Source organism: Tenrec ecaudatus, chromosome 8 (genome assembly GCF_050624435.1).
Source record: "Tenrec ecaudatus isolate mTenEca1 chromosome 8, mTenEca1.hap1, whole genome shotgun sequence".
Lineage (NCBI taxonomy): Eukaryota > Metazoa > Chordata > Mammalia > Afrosoricida > Tenrecidae > Tenrec > Tenrec ecaudatus.
The window spans coordinates 117217860-117233802 of NC_134537.1; the positions used below are offsets into that span (position 1 = coordinate 117217860).

The following is a 15943-nucleotide window of genomic DNA, read 5'->3' on the forward strand; positions in this document are numbered from 1 at the left end:
CCCAAAGAGTTCTGTGCTCTTCAGTTTACACCACAGGCTCCTAAACTTATTTGGTTTATTGTCCCATTTTCAGCAACAACAAAAAACCAAAACTACTCAGCATCACCCTTGGCAATTAAAAACATTTGTACTATAGCCATTATCCAGGATAAAGTGTAGGTATCTGCTTTTACAGCTCTCCCTCATCTTCCCAGTGCCCTCTAGGGAGCCTTGAACTGCTTTGGGAAACAATGATTTACACCATGTAATAGTAATGTCATTACCATTTTTTAAGGGTAATGACAAGTCATCTTTAAGGGACTTGTGTTCTTTTTTAATGTTCTTTGAACTATGGGAACAAATTGTGTTCCTTTGAAATGCTGAGTTAAGGGAACAAAAAGTTCTGAAGTGCAAGATCTGAGCTGTGGGCTAATTCTCAACAAAATTCTCTTAAAACAGGCTTCCCCTCAGAAAGTGAGCCAAGTGCATTGTGCTTTTGGGAAAAACTTCTTCACAACTTTGCTGGCTTTCTTTTCACCAATGCAGTTTTCAAGTTTTAGAAAACATCTTCATAATAAGTTCCAGTGATTGTTCTGTGTTCTGTGAGAAAATCTATCCGGGATTATTCCTTTGGAATCCCCAAAGAGTTGTCACAGCTTTCTGAGCTGACCTCTGCCTTGAATTTAACTGACTCACAGATTCCTTTGGAAGCTAGCTGTTTTGATCGGGCCCTTCTATTGAAGGCACCCTAAGAAGACAAGGCCAAGTGTATAACTGAGAGTGTGTCTACAGCCATCTACTGATTACCGAGACCAGTGTAACCACTTCTTTGTTGAGAATAAATTTGAACATGTATGAACTGGAGCCACAAAGTTTCATCAATTTCACTTATATCCTCATGATGCAAGCCATAACAAGCAGGATACATATTCTACAAATGGTCGGCAGTTAGATATATCAAAGACTAATCAGTGGTAATAATAGAAACCACCATACAAGCAGGAGCATACCTTTAAAGTTCTGTGAGAAAGTAAGACTTGTGTCCATTTGGATACCTACCTCAATTGTCACTTAAGAATGAAAACAAAATAAATTCATGTTCCTAAGATTGAGTTTACCATTACCAAAGACTACTGAAAATTGTATCTCAGGAAGAAGTAAAACTGAACATAGTGAAATTCAAGATACAATGGTAAATAAAGAATTTTGCAACAATGAAGATCATTCTTAAATACTGATTGTATTTAAGAACAATAATAATGATTATTTTGAGAGGGATTAAGACAAGGTATAACTCAAATATTGAACAGCAATTATATGCAAAGCAATAGAACATTATTTGAGTTACACTATTCCATGTCAGAAACAACAGTCAAATTCGATTTCCCACCTCACACTTTAATCAGGTAGATTAAAATAATCAAAAATTTATCTGTTAAAAACTAAATTTTGACCTCAGGAGAGGAAGATTTTCAAAACGTAACACAAAATATAACTTATAGGTGAAAATATTGATGCATCCTACTTTGTTAAAATAAAATTGTCTCAAAAGTAAGTCTTAGAATGGAAGAAAATCTTTTTAATATATAGTAGTCATAAGGAATATTGAGAATAGATAGTCTAACCTGCAAATCAATAAGTTAGACAACAGTATAAAAATGGACAAAGGATCTGAATAGGCAAATTAAGAGGAAGATATTCAAAAGACTAAGAAAAAACCCAAAAAACCAAAAAAAACATGAAAAGATGTTCAACACTACTAGTAGCAAAGGAGATACACATTGTAACTACAAGGGGACACAGTTTTCTTTCCAATTGGATTGGCAACATTAAAAATGCTGACAATAACTGGATCAAAGGACATTCTCATATTCTTGTCTATTGGAACAGCACAACTTCTTTAGAAAGCACTTTGGCATTACCTAGAGAAGTAATATACTCTGCATGCCTAATAATTCAGAAATTCCATATAGGTGTGTACCTTCAAGAAATGAAGATGTGCTCAAGGCGACATGTTTAATAATCCCTTTACATACTCCTGATAACTGACTCCTTTCTTACCATATAACAACGATTCCCTAAAGTTCAGCGGACTTTGCCCTGTCTGCCTCAAATAAATAACCTCCTTTCACTTTTTGTACATGAAACTGTCTTTCTCATGTAAATTTGCTCAATTCAAAATTTCCCTGCAGCTAGCTTTGCCTTTGTCTCCCCTTTTCAGAAGAAGTTATTAAACTTTCTGTGAAACTAGAGAAAAGTTTTTTACTGGCTTTTTGATCTTTCTTTCATGTGTGTTGCCATTGAGTTGGTTCCAGCTCCTGACAACCTTCTGTATGACAGTGAAATGTTGCCTGTGTAGCTCAAGAGGTGGGGCAGTCAAGTCATAGACAGGTTCTATAACTTCATCCTTGAGTTTGAACTTGAGACATCAGGGAGCTTGAGGCTAGGCTGTTAATTGGATGGACTACCAATGAGGGGCAGGGCGGGTGGGAAGGGAGCCATGGGTGCAAACCTTTACATAGAAAGTTTGATTAACAGTCTGCCCTGGTGGAATAAACTCCAAATGCCCTTCAAGTTGACGTCCATTTGATGGATGTCCAGAATGAGGTTTGTTTTCAATCGACATTTCACTTTTTTTGAAATAAGAAAGCCACTCATATCCGCTTGAGTTTTTCCCATAGCACTGCCCTTGTAAACGGTGTTCAATATCACAACAGTTTTCTGTGGTATTTTTCCCGAGCAGGAAGCAAAATTTCACAGTCTTACGCTGTTCTCTTAAGTGGGCCATCACAAAACATGAGGCTTGAGCAAAACTGCTTTCAGGAAAAAATTCACTGGGACCAGACAGAACTATCCCAGGCAACACCACTGGGTGCACTAACTCAGAGCCAGTTCCTCAATGCTCACCTAGTGGGGAAATGCGTACTATGGAAAGCTCTGCCCGGCAGAACTGGGGGATTTTTTGTTTTTTTTTGTGGGGTAACCTCTCGTAGCTAAACCATAGATAGATGAAAGAATTTTAGGCATGCATTTAATTCTAGCCCCAGCCTAAGTACAATGAGTTCTTATGACATGGCCCTGCTTGCTGCTCGCCCCCATGAAGAGATCACTGGAAATACAGGTGAGATAGCGAAATGTGTTGAAGAAACTAGAGGTGCCTCCCTAGCACAAATAATAGTGCTTGGGGTTTCAAAGGCTTATTTTCAAACAATCGGCCATCTAAGTGAGGTATCAACTAAGTCCACATGGAAAAACTACACTAGCCTGTGTGACCCAAGGATTGTAAATAATGTATTCAAAACCTAAAGGAGAGAATGATACCAGAGCTTAAATGATGAAATCCAGGTTTGCAGCAGACCAAAGAAGACAGTGGAAGCACAAAATGTGTTTGCAGGATCCACACATGGATCAAACCTCCCGTCGGTCCCCTCTGGTCATAGCTGTGCGATGTGAACGCCCGTGTTTTCACCAGAGAGCACTGTAAAGTTGATTATAGAAGAGTTGGTTATATTAAAATATGATATATTTATTTTTCCTTTGGACTCATTTTAAATGTGTTTCTGTTAAGGAAAAAAGTGAAGGGAAATACACTTGGATTATACACCTGGCGAGTCCCTGCTGACCATGGACCAGGGCTGTGAGCAGCCTTGCTATCAGGTAGACTGCACTGGAGAGTGGACTGTTCCAGATGCAAGTAGGTTAAGATGTAGCACCCTAGCATTGGAGCTCCCTATGATACATTTAAATTTGCTCCAGCTTTTAATATTTTGTTTTCTATTGAGACTTTTATCTGTTTTACTTAGGCATTGTTGTGAGTTTTTTGTTTTTAATGTTTCTCTGCATATGAAATGCAGGTTAGATAAATCTATAGAGACTGTAACTGGGTTATTGGCTCATTGGCATGGGGGGTAGGGGGTGGGGAGTAGGGAGTAGTGAGTATAAGAATGAAGAAAATGTTCTAAAACTGATTGTGGTGGTGATTATATAACTTCTTGACATACTTAAACTATTGAATTGTGTGATATGCAAACTCTATGACAATAAAGCTTTGGGGAGAAAAAAGAAAAGATTAATTTCATGATCCAGAGTTCCAGATGTGGGTGTACACCGCATAACTGATATTAGGCACGCAAACACACCTATATAGCAATGCTATTGTGGTATTATTCGCAGTAGTCAAATGTTCTCCCACTGCTGAATGGGTAAGTGTGGCACAGTGGAATTACTCCGTGTAACTCTTTCTGGCCATAGTCTGTGTGGCTCCCACCAGATGGCAGAGTGCAAGCGTGAAAACGGTGCCGGGGAGTGCAATTCAGGGCTTGGTCCTGTTTTGTCATTCTGTTGGGTAGCCCTCTCTCAGGAGCAGGAATGGGGGCGGGGGTCTCAGCCGTAAGGAAGGAAAAATCACGAGCAAAGTGCATCCTTTGAACCCTAAGATCTCTGTGTGGAGAGACGGCAGCAGTGGACTCAGTGGCATCAGGGGAAGGGAACGAAGCAGTGGCTTATAGACCCATAAAATGAGTAAAGCTGAGTTAAGTGCCTTCCAGCAGGAGACTGGCTTGAAAACTTAGAATGAATGCCCCTTGAACATTTGTCAGTGCTAAGGAGGTCCTGTAACACTTGCCCTAGCAGGGCAGAGGCCAAGGGGACAAGTAGCCAAGAGACTGAGGACCAGAGAGGAGAATACCTATCAACATGACTAAGAAACACTTGAGGAAAGGACTATGATTTCATCATTTTTGATACTGAATTATAACCTGTTAGCTTATAAACATGAATATTGTCTGTGAGCTTGGTGTCGCCATTGTAACAGAGAAGTAGCGTGGAAGGGGAATGGTTGGTGTCAAAGTAGGGTCAGGAAGATTGGACGGTGGAAGCAAATCTGACCACTGCCTCATAGAAACCAACCTTTGACAGTTGTGAAGTTGAGTCAAGTATGGCTTCCACACCATTTTTGCAATAAACAAAATGCTTCCTACATTCAATGGAATATTATCAAGCTATAAAAATAAATGAGGATCTAATGTATGTTATGATCTTTTACTTTGAAAATATTATGCTACTCGAACAACATGGTTGGCCCTACTGTGAGACATGATGCCCTCAGTGACTAAGGGCGATACAGGGGACAGCACCGGAGACACAGTGTGGGAATTGCACTTGATCCCACCACACCGAGGCAAAGCACTGGGGGAGTGCAGCGGAACAGCAAGGGAATGGAGTGGCAAGGTCCCCAGGGAATGCTGAAAGTGGACTTTGGGGCCAGGGCATGGTGCCCCGACAGACTGGACTGGAAAACGCTCCTAAGGGCCAGCAAACGATCCTTGAACGAACTATAAGCCTTTCTTTTGTGAAGTGTTTTGTTTTGTTCTTTGTCAGTGGTTTGTTTTTGTTGTTTTGTTGTCTGGTTGTATACTGTTGCTTTGTTTTCCTCTGTCTTGTTTTCGTGCATGTTAGTGTCTCCGCAGGTCTGTCTGAATAGGACAGGCTGGATGAACTCTCTGGAGGAATAACAATGGGACAGACAGTTCCGGGGGGGACAGACAGTTCCGGGTGGGGGAGGGGAGGAGGGTAAGGAAGTGGTGTTAATAAACACAGGGACAAGGGAACAACATGGGACCCAAAATGGTAGTGAGGAGAGAGTGGCAGGCCTGATGGGGAACGATCAAGGGTAAGGTTGCGTAGAGAAGAGGTATAGCTGTAGCCCAGGTGGGGACGGAGCATGGTGGTGGGGCAGGAGGAAAGTCAAGGGAGATGGAGGAAGGAGCTGGGAGACAAGGGGCATTTATGGAGGTCTAGACAAAGACATGTACATGCAAACATATATATGAGGATGGGGAAATAGATCTAAGTGTCTACATTTATAGGTTTAATATTAAGGTGGCTGAAGAACCTTGGGCCTCTACTCAAGTACTCCCTCAATGCATGAATACTTTCGTTTATTAAATTGGCACTCTATGATGCTCACTCTTCCGACACAACTGCTGAAACCAAAGTGGGTGAACAAGTAAATGTGGTGAAGAAAGCTGATGGTGCCCGGCTATCAAAAGAGATAGTGACTGGGGTCTTAAAGGCTTGAAGATAAACAAGCAGCCATCTAGCTCAGAAGCAACAAAGCCCACATGGAAGAACACACCAACCTGTGTGATCGAGTGGTCCCAAAGGGATCAGTTATCAGGCATCAAAGAACAAAAAATCATCATATCATTGGCTGCACACCTCCATGATAGGATCACTGAAGACAAATGGGTGCATAAGCAAATGTGGCGAAGAAAGCGGATGGTGCCCGGCTATCAAAAGAGATAGTGTCTGGGGTCCTAAAGGCTTGAAGGTGAACAAGCAGCCATCTAGCTCAGAAGCAAAAAAGCCCACATGGAAGAAGCACACCAGCCAGTGCGATCACGAGGTGCCCAAGGGACCAGGTATAAGGCATCATGCAAAAAAAGAATATGTGTGTGTGTTTGTATATATATATGTATATATATGTGTATATATATATATATACCATATTGAATGAAGGGGGAAGTGCAGAGTAGAGACCCAAGGCCCAAGTGTTGGCCACTGGAGATCCCCTCATAGAGGGGTTTAGGAAAGGAGACGGGTCAGTCAGGGTGCGAGGTAGTACCGATGTAGAACACAGCTTGCCCCCAGATCCTGGATGCTTCCTCCCTCCAACTACCATGATCCAAATTCTACCTTGCAGGGCTGGATAGGGCAGAGGTTGTACACTGGTACATATAAGGGCTAGAGGCACAGGGAATCCAGGGTGGATGATACCTTCAGGACCAAGGGTGTGAAGGGCGATGCTGAGAGAGTGTAGGGTGAGTGGGTTGGAAAGGGGGAACTGATTACAAGGATCCACATGTGACCTCCTCCCTGGGAGAGGGACGGCAGAGAAGGGGGGCAAGGGAGACTCCGGATAGGGCAAGATATGACAAAATAACGATGTATAAATTACCAAGGGCACATGAGAGAGGGGGAGCGGGGAGGGAGGGGAAAAAAAAAGAGGACCTGATGCAAAGGGTTTAAATGGAGAGCAAATGCTTTGAGAATGATTGGGGCAGGGAATGTATGGATGTGCTTTATACAATTGACGTATGTTTATGTATGGATTGTGATAAGAGTTGTATGAGTCCCTAATAAAATGTAAAAAAAGAAAAGGAAAAAAATGATTAGGGCAAAGACTGTACAGATGTGCTTTATACAGTTGATGTATGTATATGTATGGATTGTGATAAGAGTTGTATGAGCCCCTAATAAAATGTTTAAAAAAAAAAGAAAATATTACACTACTTTAATTACATCAACCATAATTCCAGCTTTGTCAGTCGATGAAAGTGTCATCACATCATCATGTTTGAACAGTTTTTCCATTATATTTTTCCATTGTTCATTTGTGTGATACTGTCTTAAGTTTTTCTTTACCCTTTAAGGCAGCGATTCTCAACCTGTGGGTCGTGACCCCTTTGGGGGTTAAATGACCTTTCACAGGGGTCGCCTAAGACCATCTGCAAACATCTATTTCCGATGGTCTTAGGAAGTGAGACACTGCTCCTCTATGATATGCCCACATATGAGTACCTGGCGTGAACCCATGCTCCACCATGCTTCAAGACAAAATTTTATTTATTTATAATTAGAAATATTTCACAATATAATTACATATTGTTTTTGAGATTAATCACTATGCTTTAATTATGTTCAATTTATAACTATGAAAATACATTCTACATATCAGATATTTACATTAAAATTAATAACAGTAGCAAAATTATAATTATGAAGTAGCAACAAAAATAATTTTATGGTTGGGGGTCACCACAACATGAGGAACTGTATTTGTTATTACCAGATCACGGCATTAGGAAGGTTGAGAACCACTGCTTTACGGGCATGTAAAGTTTTGTTACTAGTATTCCAGTTACACTGGTTTCATACAAACAAAACATATTAAAAAATTTCTCTATGATCAGTGTATGACTACATACTCATTCTTATTAGTAGTACACATGTCATCTGGGTCTCCTTAGGATGCCTTCCACAAAAATATATTTTAAAATTTGATCCAATCAAAACGGGCTTCTGAGGGGGATCTGCTGGACCAGTAAAATTCAAGGTAGAGAGGTCAGCTCAGAGGTTATGGTGACTTTGGGAACTCAGAGGAGTCATATTGATAGACTTGCTCAAAGGACATAGGGCGGTCACAGGGGCTTGGAAGAGAGGTTTTTGAAAATTGAATTGGCGAGCAAATGACCAGGAATGTTATGCCAAGCAAATTTTCCTTTTCAATCACAACAGCACTCATTGTCAGAGCGTAGAGAGGGCCATCTGGTGAGAAGTTCTGTGGGCAACCCCTTAGACCTTTCCTTCATCCTAATCTCGCAGCTTGAAGAGTTCATTTCCTCCCAAACTCAGTATTTCAAAGGAACATGAATGAGTCCCTAAGGAGACTGAACTGCTTTTGATGTGCTGTTGAGCAGCACAAAATTCTTCACATAAGGATTAGAGAGCTGAAACATGTTGCCTTTCCCAGATGGAAGATACATAAACAGTTTCCTATTTTGATATTTTTATTTAATTATTGTTTCTGTGTTTTTATATTAATGCTTTTGACTTACCCTCGAATTCTGTTAGTCTGTGGTAAGGTTGAGCCTACAAGGGAATGCCTAAATGTGCTTACCTAATAGAAAATTAATTCAGAACAATCCAATGGACAATTTCATCAAAAGTACAATCATCCCCCTTCACAAACAGAAATTTTTGGCTTAACAATATAATATTTAAAGGCTATATTAAGTTATTAAGGGATAATTATATATTAAAAAGAGAGGAGGCCCCAGACTGGTTCTGGGTGCTGTGCAGAGAAGTACCAGGGAAGGTGCCCGAGGGGACTTCTCGAGGGGTAGCATGAAAATCAGGAGCGGGAACCTTGGAAAGCAGGAAATCACTGGAAGGGAAAGAAACCTAGCAGCTCATCATAGGGTGTAAGATGAAAGTTATACTTTGGATATATCTACAAGGAAATCACTGGTGACCTTGACACACAGTTTTTAAATAGCCTGGTGGAGGATAGAGTCTGCCTGCTTGGAGTAGGTACAAATGAGTGGATGGAAATTGGAGACAAAATGTAAACATCTCTCTCCAGCTACTGGGTGTAAAAGATCATCAGGATTAACATAGAGTGTTTAAAGATAGAAGAAACTGTATTATGTTAGTGTGTTGAAGATAGTCAATAAAATAAACCAAGCTTGTCATTGAGTTGATTTCAACTCCCAGAGCCACTATGGATTATAACATAAACTTCTCCATTAGGGTTTTCCTGGATGCAATCAGACCTCTGGGTCTTACTTTCCCAGCACTACTCGATGAATTCTACTTGCTCTCACCTTTAGGTTAATGGTTGAACACAAACCATTAGTGCCACCCAGGGCACGTGAGTGTGCACAAGAGGAGGAAGAATTGGTACAGTATGCATGATAAAGAGCAAGGCCTGGGAGTAGGGGGGAAGAGATGAGGTCTGTGCTTTAAATCACTGTACTGTACCTGCCTTATTAAATATTTTCATGTCATCTTCATAGCAAATAATGGGATGATATATGAGAAAATACTTTGTAAACCTGTGAAGAAGTGCATAATATAAGCTACTATAATCATATAAGTAGAGACTTTGAAGTCATAAATTTTAAGTTGCTTTATCTAGCAACTTTGTATTTTTTTATTTGATCTCAACCAAGGAAATACTTCTGGTTTGTCTTTAGCTATGAGTATTTCCACTTAGATACATTCACTAAGCATCAAAACATTTCACCAAGTGTACTTTGGGATTTTCCCACACTGGAAATTTGATGTCTAACCTTTGGACCACCCAACAGGCAAAGAATATGCTACTTCTTTTATCTTTTTAGAAACCTTTAAGCCTGAAGCCATATGAGAAAGCCAAGTAGAATACTTCCATTGACATCATTTCTAGCCACTTGGATGAATATATATTTCATAAGATTCTTATTAGATATAGGAAAGAAAATATAAAATAAAAATGTAAAAGATACTCTTTCTCTTTATATGAAAGTTTTTGTACAGTTGCCAACATCAAGTAGACTGGATTTGAATGCTATACTTTCTGATGAAGTCATATCAATATCTGATTGATTATTTTAAAATGTTTAGTATGGACCTGATTTAATATAAAAATATTTAAAGAAACGAATAAGGATCAGAATAATTTTGATTAATAAAAGTGGTTTGTGATGTTTTCTTCTCCAGTCTTCTTTCTCATTGTGCTGTTTCTCAGCTAGTAAAGGTTAATGCGTTATACAGTGTTTATATAATTGATATAATTGTTTCAAATTACCTCTGTAGTGAATTATCAGCTTGTAGGCATCAGTTTCTCTAATTGTCAAGTAGTGAATCCTTTATCTGGCATTTAATCTCACCTCCCTGGGAAAATCAGACTTTACCACAGAGTAAATTTTCTCCAGATCGCTGACCTGAAGTAACATGAGACTATGCCTTGGCAGTGAACCTTTTCTTTCTGTTATTCATAGGAAGGATAGTGATGTACTCTGTTGCCTGAAGGCCCAGTTTCACTACCTTAAGAAGTAACTTCTAAGTACCGAGTTGCAAAGTTCTGAGTTTGGAAATTCCAAAGCAGATAATTGCTTTGACACAATAGTTTTATTTTACTTACAACGATGAGTAATTAAAAATACACCACTTTTCTCATTTCTCCCAGTTTTTAGGCCACTCATTTTACTTATAGCAGCATGTCTTGGAAGATCCACAAAGTTACAGGATATGGTCATTACAATTTTAATGAATATATTATGTTTACATTTTTACAGGTATATTTGGAATTTGTGTTCCTGTATAAATCTCCATTTTTATAAGCTTGAGTAACAAGACTAAAAAACTAGAATGTAACTCACAGTTTCTCTAAAAATGGAGATGATAAGAGAATTATCTTAATTCTGGAGCTGGAAAAGAGATTCCTTAAATACCTCTAGCAAACCTGAACAGAATGTCATGTAGTTTCCATAAGATAATTTCTTGGAAGTAAATTGTAATTTCTAAGAATAATTTGAAAAGAATTTCTAAATTCTTTTCTAGTTCTAGATTTCTGTCATTCCATCTTTCTACTGGCTAGCCTTGTTCCCTCCCACCAGTAAGACCATCCATGTGCCAACTATGAAGACTGCTGGAGTAGTTTCAAACAACAACTTTGCAGGGCCTTTTTGTTTGGGTTTGTTTGTTGTTGTTTTTAAATCATTTAAATCATTGTATTGGGGGCTCATACAACTCATCACAATTCATACATACATTAATTGTGTCAAGCATATCTGTACATTCATTGCCCTCATCATTCTCAAAATATTTGCTCTCCACTTAAGCCCTTGGTATCAGCTCTTCATTTTTTCCCCCTGCTCTCCCCGCCTCATGGACCCTTGATTGCAGTGCCTTTTTGATATAAAAAATTCCTCTCCTCAACAAAACTTTGTGACATTCCAAAAATACGATTGACACCTTACTTGAAACTTAATGTCTATGTTTTAATATTGTAAGATAAATTACACTATAGAAAAATTTAACATCTAAATAGAATATGTCCATTAGAAGCCTGGAAATGATAGTTGTATTACATTTAATGTATAGTATCTTCCAAAGTCACACATGATACAGTTTCATTGTGTTGAAATTTGATATGATGATTTCAGAGTGAGTTTTGCTATCTTCATGAAAGAAATTACGTTGTTACAGTTTAAAACCTAAATCTGTACATATGATTTGCATATTAACTATTATTTTTCTTTCTGTTACATGTTAGGTTTAGATTTAGAGTTTTTAAGTATTGTAGTTGGGAACTTAAATATGGCAATCCCTAATAAACTTTAGTGTAGCATGATTTATCACTGTGGAGTGAAACTGATAAGACCATGGTCATTTTGCCGGCAGGAGGTGCCATTTCATTTCTGTAACTACAAGGACCAGACAGTAATACCTGTCAGCCTCCCTTAGGTGCCATGGGTAGGATCGCCGGAGATGGGGGGAGCAGAAGGCCTCTGTTTGCATTCTCCTCTCAACACACAACTACAGAGGGCCAGAACTAGAAATGTTTTCCTTATCTCACTGCAGTGTTTTAGAGAAAGGTCAGAATTACTGAAGCATTTTGCCATATTAGAAAAAGTTTGAGCATAGTGCTAGTGCAAACAACATTAAGCTCCAAATTAGTAGTGACTATTTCTAAGACTTTGGAAAGAGATACAATCTGAAGAGGGTAAAATGTGGAGCTGTCAGTTTAAGTGAATTACAGCACTTCAGTGTTTCCTGAAATGTTAAATAGGTGCTTTGGAAGTGGGAGCTCTCTGATGAGACTACAGGTGTGATTTCCTTGGGTAGTGAATTTTCTGCAATCTTGGCTGCATAGAGAGTCGAGCTTAAAAAAGTACATGGGAAAATTCAATTATTTTTAATTGCATTTTTCTACATACTTTCTGAAACCCATTCATACATGCAACTCAACTGCAGTATGTTTACTTTTTATACAAGGGTACTTAAAGCAGTTGGTAAAAGAATAGAATTAAAACATAATGGAATTTTTCCATGCATTCGGGAAGTCCACTCATCTATATTTGGGCAAGTAAAAAACATTGCTGCAAAATTACAGAAACCTTTATTAAACAAAAACAGCTAAATGTGACCCTACGATTACCATTTAATCTAAGATCTTACCCTATGTGGCTTCCTTACTTGACGAAAACACCTAGATGAGAATGGTGAAGGTTACCTTTTTTTTCAGCAAAGAACTCAGCAGGAGAAATTTCAGATCAAGTTCCATGGAATAGGGGCAACTGGGAGTTTTTATATACTTTCCATCATGGAAAAGTTACATGTGTTCATAGGACACCCGAGAAAGCCTTACATTTTAGCAGCTAATTAACATCTGTGGGGATATGTAGTAGAGGTAGGAGCAGTGTCATGGCCATCAGGAAATGTGTTTTGTTTTTTTTCCAGCCTGTGATAGCAAACAATTACTGTAGGCCACAGATTTTTCATACTGAACTTGCAAAATCAAGTAGATGTGCTTTGTTACTTCTTTTTGTATGCTTTGCCTAGTATTCATATCAAGTTATCTTCTGCTAGCTTTTCATGTTTCCTTGTTCTGTGAAGGTAGCTTCTCACCCCCTTCACTGTTCTTCCCTCCTGCAGCCTTCCCTGTAGCCACAAGAGAAATGACTGTATTTGACACTCCTTGAAGTCACATACAGGATCAGCAGTGGCATATTAGATGACCCACCAGCCTCTCTGGAGAAGAAATATGAGACTGTCTGCTCTCTTAAAGATTTACAGCTTCTGGGTGGGTGAAGGGAGACATCAGACAGTGTAAGACATGACAAAATAATAATCATTTATAAATTAACAAGGATTCATGAGGGAGGGGGCAGGGAAGGGGGGAAATGAGGAGCTGATACCAAGGGCTCAAGTAGAAAGCAAATGTTTTGAGAATGATGATGGCAACAAATGTGCAAATGTGCTTGACACAATGCATGGATGTATGGATTGTGATAAGAGTTGTATGAGCCCCAATAAAATGAAGTTTAAAAAAGATTAAAATATAAGATAGGTTAAAAAAAAAAAGATTTACAGCTTCCGAAATAAGACCCAAATCTCACCTCCTGTACAGAAAATGAGCTCAAGATGAATCAAAGAACTCGCTGTAAATCCCAGAACTATAAAGATCATCGGTGAGAAAATAGGTCCAAATCTAAGGGCCCTCCCTGGTGCAGGGCATGCACACAGCACCAAATATAATGAAGGAAACACACAGTGGAAGGCAAAATAGATGATTGAAGCCGACTGAATACCAGACCTAAGATTGACAGGCTTGGGAAGCTAAAGGGCAGTACAACTCTTGTCCTCTAAGGGGACAGAGATGAAAGAGGGAATCAGATGGCATTGGATTTGTTTTTATTAGCCAGGTACGATGCAAATCATTAGGATTGTAAAGAATGTAATGCTCTCCTGGTGAAATCCATGGTTTAGCGGGAGACAGAGATTTGTTCACAGATAACTGCATATACAATGGGAATGGGAAGAGATGCACAAGTAACATAAGAAGGATCCAGGCAGATCACAGTTTATTGCACTTTGCTTTTTTGTGCTTTGCAGATAGTGTTCTTTTGTTTGTGTGCCTGTTTTTAACAAATTGAAGGCGTGTGGCAATCCAGTGTCGAGCAAATCTCTCTGAGCCACTTTTCCAACAGCATGTGCCCACTTTGTGTCTCTGTGACATATTTCTGCACTTGTCACACTATTTATATTTTTTTCATAGTCCAGTTGCACACTTAATAGACCTCAGTATAGAAGTAACTTATTTCCAAATCATTTTATTAGGACATATTCCAGATATCATACCGTTCAGTAGTTTATTCATATCAAGCAGTTGTACAATTGCTGTGACAATCATTTTCAAAACATTTTCTACCTTCTTGTATTTCTTGATATCAGCTCCCCTCCCTTGCCATACCCACCAGGAACCCTTATTCTAGTTATGATCTCTACAGATTCACCAACCTGGGTTTCATATACAAAAAAACATAGATGTGTAACAGAGGTTCAAGAATGCTACACTAATAACAAAACACAAGAGAGAAGTCTCAACCTGAAGAAAACAACAGCAGACTATTAAGAACCCGAGTAGGCTCAGAGAATATCAAAACGAAGATCAAATAACCATTCAGTTCAGACGTATCATTTTAATCTATAACTACCTCTCCAATGCTCTCTGTGTGACAGTCAGCTATTCCCACCCCTCACTCGCGTGCTCACGGGGAACTCACTGGAGGCTTTTTCCCTTGTGGATCCTACAAATGTATTTGGGCCTCCCCTGCCATCCATAGCCTTCTGCAAACCAGAATGTCACAATTTAAGCTCTGATACCATTCTCTCCTTCAGATTTGGATGATATCTTTTCCAGTTCTTGGATCACAGAGGTTGATGTGCTTCTTCCATGTTGGCTTAGATGGCATCTCCCTTAGATGGCCGATTGTTTGAAAGCAAGCCTTTGAAGACCCCAGGGACTATTTTTTTCTGATAGCTGGGCACCAGCCAATTTCTTCACCACACTTTCCTGTATCATTCATATCTTCTATGTTTCTTTCATGAGGGCGATTATTGAACAGGACCATGTTATAAGAACTAATTATTCTTAGATTGGAGTTAGGATTAAGTGCAAGCCTCAGATCCATTCCTACATCTGTGTTTTCTGTCTGTGTTTCACCTTAGAGGCATCTTTGTTATTTCACAGTAGAGAAATTTATTGATCATCTCCCTAGATCATAAGGTCCTTCTGTTTATAGTGTCATTAATTTAGTCCATGGTAATGTATTTAAAACACAATTGAGAAAAGAGTGGACAAATATGGATTATCTACAAATCGTAATACCTGCATTATTGACTTGCACAGATTAGGTCCTTACATCACTGGACATTATTTACATAAATAATGGAAATTCATGGTCAAGCAAAGTTTACAATTATATCCACTGACAATGTCAGACCACAGGTCTTTGAGAATAATATATATCTTAATAAATCAAGTAGGTTATTGAAGTAGTAAATAAATGTTAGTCAGCATGTCAACAAACCAATACCCTTGGTATAACTGTCATCTGCTGCTTTACACTCCTTTTACTTATGGCCTGAAGTCCTCAGGATACAGGTGTGTTTGAGGTATAGCTCACTTCACCTACTGGGGTTTCTACATCACATCCCTCTGGTATGGCCTTTGGAGTATGTTGTGCTCTTGAAGATCCAGAGTTAAATGTCCCAGTATTCTGTGACTTAGGGACTGGTTTCCCAGGAGCTGTACAAACACTCAGAGCAGTGTGCCTTATTAGGAGCCTGGCATCAGGTAGAGTATCCCCTTGGGGCCCCAAGTATTAGTCATTTTGTCCTGCTAGTTGGTTGG

At 39.2% G+C, this 15943-nt stretch overlaps 1 protein-coding gene across 2 annotated transcripts in view; it reads left to right on the forward strand.

The window, feature by feature from the left end:
• MICU3 (mitochondrial calcium uptake family member 3) overlaps positions 1-15943 on the forward strand; it is a 114171-nt gene that overhangs the window by 14434 nt on the left and 83794 nt on the right. The window lies entirely within an intron of this gene.